This window comes from Miscanthus floridulus, chromosome 3 (genome assembly GCF_019320115.1).
Source record: "Miscanthus floridulus cultivar M001 chromosome 3, ASM1932011v1, whole genome shotgun sequence".
NCBI lineage: Eukaryota > Viridiplantae > Streptophyta > Magnoliopsida > Poales > Poaceae > Miscanthus > Miscanthus floridulus.
In genome coordinates this window covers 111,684,618-111,692,091 of record NC_089582.1, presented here as the reverse complement: position 1 = coordinate 111,692,091, position 7,474 = coordinate 111,684,618, and positions in this window count along the sequence as shown.

The window sequence follows — 7,474 nt, the reverse complement described above, 5'->3', positions numbered from 1 at the left end:
AGACAGGCTCATGTGCCAGCCCACAACCTCATCTGCATACCACCTGCTTGGCCCTTCTCCTGCTGGGGGCTGGATCAAGTAGGACCTCTCAAGAAAGCAAAAGGCGGATTCGAGTACATCTTCGTGGAAATTGACAAGTTCACCAAATGGATTGAATTCAAACCACTAGCAAAATACAGCGTAGCCAAAGCAGTCGAGTTCATCCAAGACATTATGCACCACTTCGGCATGCCCAATTGAATCATCATGGATTTGGGTTCTCCCTTCATGGCCACAGAATTCCAAAGTTGGGCATAGGACTACGGTTTCAAAATAGATTACGCATCAGTCGCACATCCAGAGGCCAACGGACAGGTAGAAAGGGCAAACAGACTCATACTAGCTGGATTAAAACCAAGACTATATGAAGAACTAGTAGACTACGGATCAAAATAGATTGAAGAATTACCCAAGGTTGTATAGGGGCTACAGACTCAAATAAGCAGAGCCACCGGATACTCACCTTTCTTCCTAGTGTACGGATCAGAAGCCGTACTACCCACAGACCTGATCTGGACGTCCCCAAGGATAGAGCAATACGACGAAGGAGAAGTAGAACACACCCGAAGATTAGAACTCAATAGTACAGAAGAAGTCAGAGTAAACGCTGCCCTGCAATCAGCAAGATACCTCCAAGGACTAAGGCACCACTACAACAAGAATACCCAGTCACGATCATTTTAAGTCGAAGACCTAGTACTAAGAAGAATACAAAAAACCGACGAACGCCATAAATTACTCAATCCATGGGAAGGTCCTTTTATCGTTACAAAAGTCATCGGACCAGGCACATACAAGCTCATAACTGAAGACGGAAAAGAAGTCAACAATACATGGCACATCAGTCAGCTACAAAGATTCTATGCATGAAAACAACTCAAGGGAAAATATGTATACAAGACACAAGAGATCAACGTTCATGATCAACAAAGATAGCGCTCACCAAAAACATATGTACCATTGTGACCTATCAATATTCATGATCAATAAAGATGATTCTTTCTCAACAAACATATGTCTCATTATGGCTTTTCCCGAGTTGTTTCTTTAAAGCAAAATGGCTGAAAATACGCCTGAGCATCCCGGCCGAGGGCAAAATAGCTGAAAAGATGCTTGAGCCCACCGATGAGGGTAGCTAACAAGCTAACACCCGAACCAAAAAGCAAAATAGCTAAAAATACGCCTGAGCATCCCGGCCGAGAGCAAAATAGCTGAAAAGACGCTTGAGCCTGCCGATGAGGGTAGCTAACAAGCTAACACCCGAACCAAAAAGCAAAATGGCTGAAAATACGCCTGAGCATCCTGGCCGAGAGCAAAATAGCTAAAAAGATGCTTGAGCCCGCCGATGAGGGTAGCTAACAAGCTAACACTCGAACCAAAAAGCAAAATGGCTGAAAATACGCCTGAGCATCCCGGCCAAGAGCAAAATAGCTAAAAAGATGCTTGAGCCTGTCAATGAGGGTAGCTAACAAGCTAACACCCGAACCAAAAAGCAAAATGGCTGTAAATACGCCTAAGCATCCCGACCGAGAGCAAAATAGCTGAAAAGACACTTGAGCCCGCCACGAGGGTAGCTAACAAGCTAACACCCGAACCAAAAGGCAAAATGGCTGAAAATAAGCCTGAGCATCCCGATCGAGAGCAAAATAGCTGAAAAAATGCTTGAGCCCGCCGATGAGGGTAGCTAACAAGCTAACACAAGAACCAAAAAGCAAAGCGACTAAAACTAAGCCTGAAGCATAAATCAGAGCAATTTCAAGACAAGACCCTCTAGCTCCTTGTGCTAAGAAGTAAGAGGCTCGGGGGCTACACTCAAGGAAAGAGACAGATGCTGAACACAGTTCGAGTTAAGCGAAAAAGCCAAAAAGGAGAAGCTGAAGACGTTTGAGATCTCTGGTCCTAAGTCTTTTCAGTACTAACAAGAGCCCAGAGTTTGTCAAGACAACGTTCTATATCGAGTTGTTTACATGGCGCAGACGAAAGCTGGACAAGCACTCGATAGATCAAGAAAGGTTGTCAACACAAAGACCTACATATAACGAGTTGTTTACATGGCATAGAGAAAGGATAGAAAAGTACTCGACAAATCAAGAAAGTTTGTCAAGATAACACGCACAATTGTTTACATGGCAAAGATGAAAGCAAGACAAAGTACTCGGCAAGTTGAGTAACCCTGATCACTTGGACAACTCATCTAAAGAATAAAAAAGGCATCCAGGCAAAGAAGACATCAACAAAAAATCTTCATTCAAGAAGAAGTATAATGTCATATTACAAGGCGTGGGCATAAAGGTCAAATACATCAAGTGTCATCGTTAGGAGAAGAGATAACAATATTAAGATTATCTACAATTCTACTGGCTAAGTCATTGACCTCAGGCTCCATCCTCTCAATGGCATCAATGTACTCTTGACTATCGGCTTCCTCTGCTATCTTGGACAAAGGTGCCTCTGGAGCAAGAACCTGGACCTAGGCCAAGACATTCTTGGTACACAGTTGGGCGCACCTCTTCACGAACTCTTGGAAACAAGTCGGAATTCGAGGAATTAACTGAGCCCAAGATTATCCATCATCCATTGGAGTTTGGAGAACATCGGCTACTGAACGAAAGGATTTCCACAAAGCTTTCCAGTTTTTAGTAGCCATCGCCAACTTGCCAGACAAGTCTTCAATAGTTTTTTGGGCCTACCCAAGATCTCTATCAGCTCCACACCTAATCAACTTAGCAAGCGCAAGTTCTTCCTCAGCATGAGTAATTACCTCCTCAGCCTTGTTGTGACTAGAACAAACAAGAGTCTTTATCTCATCAATGCCCTCCGAGAGCTTCTGCTTTTCAACTCAAAGAGCTGGACAAGACAAGAAACAACAAGTCAGTGGAAAGGAGAATTTGAATACAGAAGGAAACAAAAAGAACCCGCAATACCGTTGCACTCCTTCTTCACAGCCTCCAAGTTCTTCATGGCCTCCAAATTCTTTAAAGCCTCCTAGATAGCAGCATCCCTCTGCTTCTCGGCCTCAACAACTCGGGAACGAAGACCTTGTTCCTCCTTCTGATGCATTTTACACTCAGCCTCCATCTTGGACTGGCAGAGATCTAGCTCTGCCTTTAGGGTGCTCAACTCAGAAGACAACTTCTTCTCAGTTTCCAACGAGAAGAAGAAGCCGGTATGGTCCTGAGAGAAGGACTGAACAAAAAAGAAAGAGAGAAAGAAGGCATAAGAACAGGAGAAAGACGGACATCCAAAGAAAGAACTTCAAAAAACTTACTTAGAGTTTTTCTCCAAAAGAAGTCGCAAAGGTCACGAAGTCTCCCCAAGAAGTGGTCAACTCTAACAACCGATGAGTGGCATCAAATTGATGAACCACATCTTTAGTAGAAAGAGGAGCGGAGGGAGAAGACGGCCAATGCGGAGAAGGCAAGATCAAGGACACATCATGGGAAGTCCCGGCTACCTCCCTAGATGAATCCACCGCAATGGCCATGGTCACCTCCGGGGCAACAAAGACAGCAGCAGCATCGTCACCAGAAGGCCTTGTCACCCCCACAACCACTTCACCGACAGTGCGCTGCAAGTCCTAAGGCTCAGTACTCGGTGGCACAATAGAGGGCTGATAAGAAGTTGACGGAGGGATGAGAGAAGACGAAGGCCTGAAAGTTGAATAAAGAAACTCGCCAATGAGAACAAGAGAAAAGGAGAACAGAAGCAAAGAAACAAAACCAGAATTCACTCACCCAGCTATCTTCTTCTTTGTAAAATAAAAAGAAGACCTCGTAGGGGGAACCACGGTAGCAAAAACATCCCTGCCACTCGGCGGTAGGAGCGGTGTAGCCGGTACCAGAGCCTCGGAAGAACTCGGTACCAGAAATACGAAAGAACTTGGCACCAGAGCTATAGAAGAACCCAGTGCAGGAGCCTCAGAAGAACTCATACCCAACGATCGCTTACTACAAAAAAATCAATACCAAAGTCAAAAAAAGAGGAGGGATTCAGCAGCAGCAAAATAAGAAAACAACTCACCGTCGCATGATAAGGGGTGCATCATCGCCCTCTTCTTCCTCAGTCTTGACCAAGGCCACCATAGCACCAGCTGAAAAAAGAATAAAAGTACTCGGTTCAAGACAAAAACAAGAAGACAAAGGGACAGAGTGTATTAATATGCTCACCTAAGAGCATGCTAGCTACAACTAGAGTACCTAGATGAGTACTTGGCTGGCGAGACTTCTTGGAAGCAGGTAAACCAGATGAAGAATCATCCGCTTGCCCCCTCTTCGAAACACTACAAGGACCTCAAGGGACTAGACGAGGAACATATTCTTCATATACATCAACAACTCTGGAAGAAACTCTAGGAAACACTGTGGTGATTGGGAACTTACTAGTTGTAGAAGCCCCAGCAAGATTCTCCCTAGTATTCACCGCAACAGGGAGGACATCAAGGGGAATCGGGTCAACAAAGTTGTGCCCCAATTCCTACGAAACGAATAAAACAACAAGACAAGGAAAATTAAGCAAAAATGGATGCAGCAAAAGAAATAAAGAAAGAACTCGCACGAAGAGAAAACGACTTATAGCTGGAGGTGGGTTGTTGGCAGAGTACTCGAAGACAGTAAGCGGGACAACGCTTGCTCCTTTTAGCATCTTCTAGAGACGCTCGAGTACCTCCTCATCGGTCAACTCAAGGGCAGAGACCATGCGCGAAGGATCCTCAGCCCCAGAGTACTCGAAACCAAGGTTCTCTCGCTCCTTCAGAGGCTGAACACAACGATAAAGAAAGCTCGAGACGATTCCAAAACCAGTCAAGCCCTGCTGCTTTAGAGTGCTTATTCGCTCAAGGAATAGCTGGATCGCCTGGAGCTCGTCTGGAGTCAGGGAGTTCTTTTCCCACCGGTCGTTAACCGAGGGACCAGATCCAGAATGCACGGCAAGAGAAGGAATCAAATTGGTGGCATAGAACCAATCAGCACACCAATCCCTCACAGAATCAACCAGGTCATAGTCAAAGAACTTGCTTTTAAGACCCTGGCGAAACTGAATCCCATAGCCACCAAGAACGTTGGTGTCTTCACGGCGGGGTTGAGGCTTCAAATGAAAGAAGTGATGGAAAAGAGAAAGAGAAGGAGGAATTCTAAGGAAAGCTTCATAGAGATGTATGAAAACAGAAAGATGGAGGACAACATTAGGAGTTAGATGGTTCAAACTAACCCTAAAATAACCAAGAAATTGATGAAGGAAGGCGGAAGCAGGAAGGCAAAGACCGGCACGGATAAAGGAGATGAAAAGGATAATCTCACCAGGACCTAGAGCAGGGACCCGATGCTCGCCTAGAACTCTCCATTTAGTAATGCCCTTGCTCTAGATCAGACCATCGCTAGCAAGCTCGTGAAGCTGGTCTTTAGTTGTTGTCAGAGCTGGCCAAGCTTTCTAGGCAGCTCTCATGGCTATGAACTCCTGGTTCCTGATCACGGAAAGAGATGACTCCTCGTCCATGAAGGTTGCCTGAGACTTGCTCGCAGCCTTCTTCCTACCCATGTACTAACGGAGGCAAGAAGGAACTAGGGGAAGAGAAGGCTTGGACGGCGGCGCTAAGATGGCGGCGGCAATGGCGACGGTGGATTTCTGAAAGCTAGGGTTTCAAGGTAAGAGAAGGACAGTAAAGAAAAAGAAGATGAAAGGTCTTTAAATAGATTTTACAGCGATAAAAATGGCCCACCAGGCCCGTTAAAGCACGGTGTGAGAACACAACAGTCCATTTACTAACACAGCTAAAATGACGGAGGGCATAAATCCACACAACGGTACAATTCAACGGATAGATTTCAGACTTATCCATCCAGCACTACTGCAGAGTTATCAGATTACTACAAGAACAACCCGTCAACCATGAAGAAACGAAGGGCTATCTCACAAGGAACATAAGAACTCAGTTCTTATGGAAAGAACTCAAGAATCTCATGAACAACTAGGACTACAGCAGAAAATAAATGACAACTCAGAAGACAAGATTCTTTCTATTACAAATGACTTCGAAAGATACAAGATTACACATCTTACAAGACCCAACGAACTCAGAACTACAACAGGCAAGTAGCAAAAAAGGAACCCGGAAACAACTAGGCTCTGGAACGACTACATGTTCCAAATCGCTACTCGGTAGAACAAACCGCACTCGACTACATTGTTTTCTTCAAAGGACGGACGTAGTGCACCCAAGGCAGAAATTAGCAGAATAGTAGCACAACATGGAGCAGAGAAGGCTGGCAGGCATCTGTCTACCCAAGTCCGATGTGATGCTAGAAATGGTGTTGATCTGCACCGGACAGTCTCAAGACAAGCGGCGAGGATCAACCCAGAACTATCAGATGAAGGAATGAAGCCCACATCACAAGACTCCCTCCAACTACTACCACGTACATCCTAGTACATTGCTGCTGTGGGATTAGTCTACCTCTAATCCCTATCACAAGACTTCCTCCAGCTATGACAAGACATACGAGAACTACAAAATGCGCCTGGGGGCTGCTCTACCTCACAAACTACCATATTCATGACTATAGAGACTTCAGAACAAGCAACAAAATGCTCAACGAATCAAAACAGCACTCCAAGAGGGTATTTATAGACCGAAGGAGTGGTGCACATGGACTAGGAGAACCAACGAAACAAGCCTAACAAAGGACACAATGAAAAGATAGAATTCAATGAAAGATGACTCAGGCATGAAGGAACAGTACTCAACAACAAGCATATTCGGGAGAATATACCGACACAGTACAACCCATGAATAAAAGGTATTTACACTCAACCACCACCATACAACTACATCTGACAATAATAGACTACCAGAGAATACGTCAAGACCCCGCATCCGAGTTCTTCCTGAACAAAACAACCCGGATATATGCTCGGGGGCTGCAAAAGGAAAGGTATATAGTTCTTTCGAACAACTCAGATTCAAGACCCTCCAACTTTTTGTTCCAAATAGCAAGAGGCTCGGGGGCTACACTCAGTGAGTGCACTTTTTCCTTCAAAAAAAGTGCACGTCACTCAGAACACTTCTTCAAGACAGACGACTTCAAGGCCACAAGATAAAAAGAACTCGGACATAGCTATATCCGAGCTCTTTTCGACAAAAAGAACCCGAACATAGCTAAATCAGAGCTCTTTTTAACAAAGAAACTGGGTATATGCTCGGGAGCCTTTCAACGAAGAATCAGGGAGATTTCAAGAAAAGACCCTCAGGCTCTTTATGCCAAACAGCAAGAGGCTCGGGGGCTACATCCAAATGGGAGTACTTTTTTCTTCAAAAGGTACACACCACGCAAAGATCTCATGAAGCGCTACACGGTTTCGCTCAAGAAAGCACTCGGACGACGCTTGTTCCTGCTCGATGAGACTTGAAGGAATAAGACGAGGCTTCCAGAACTCAACCATG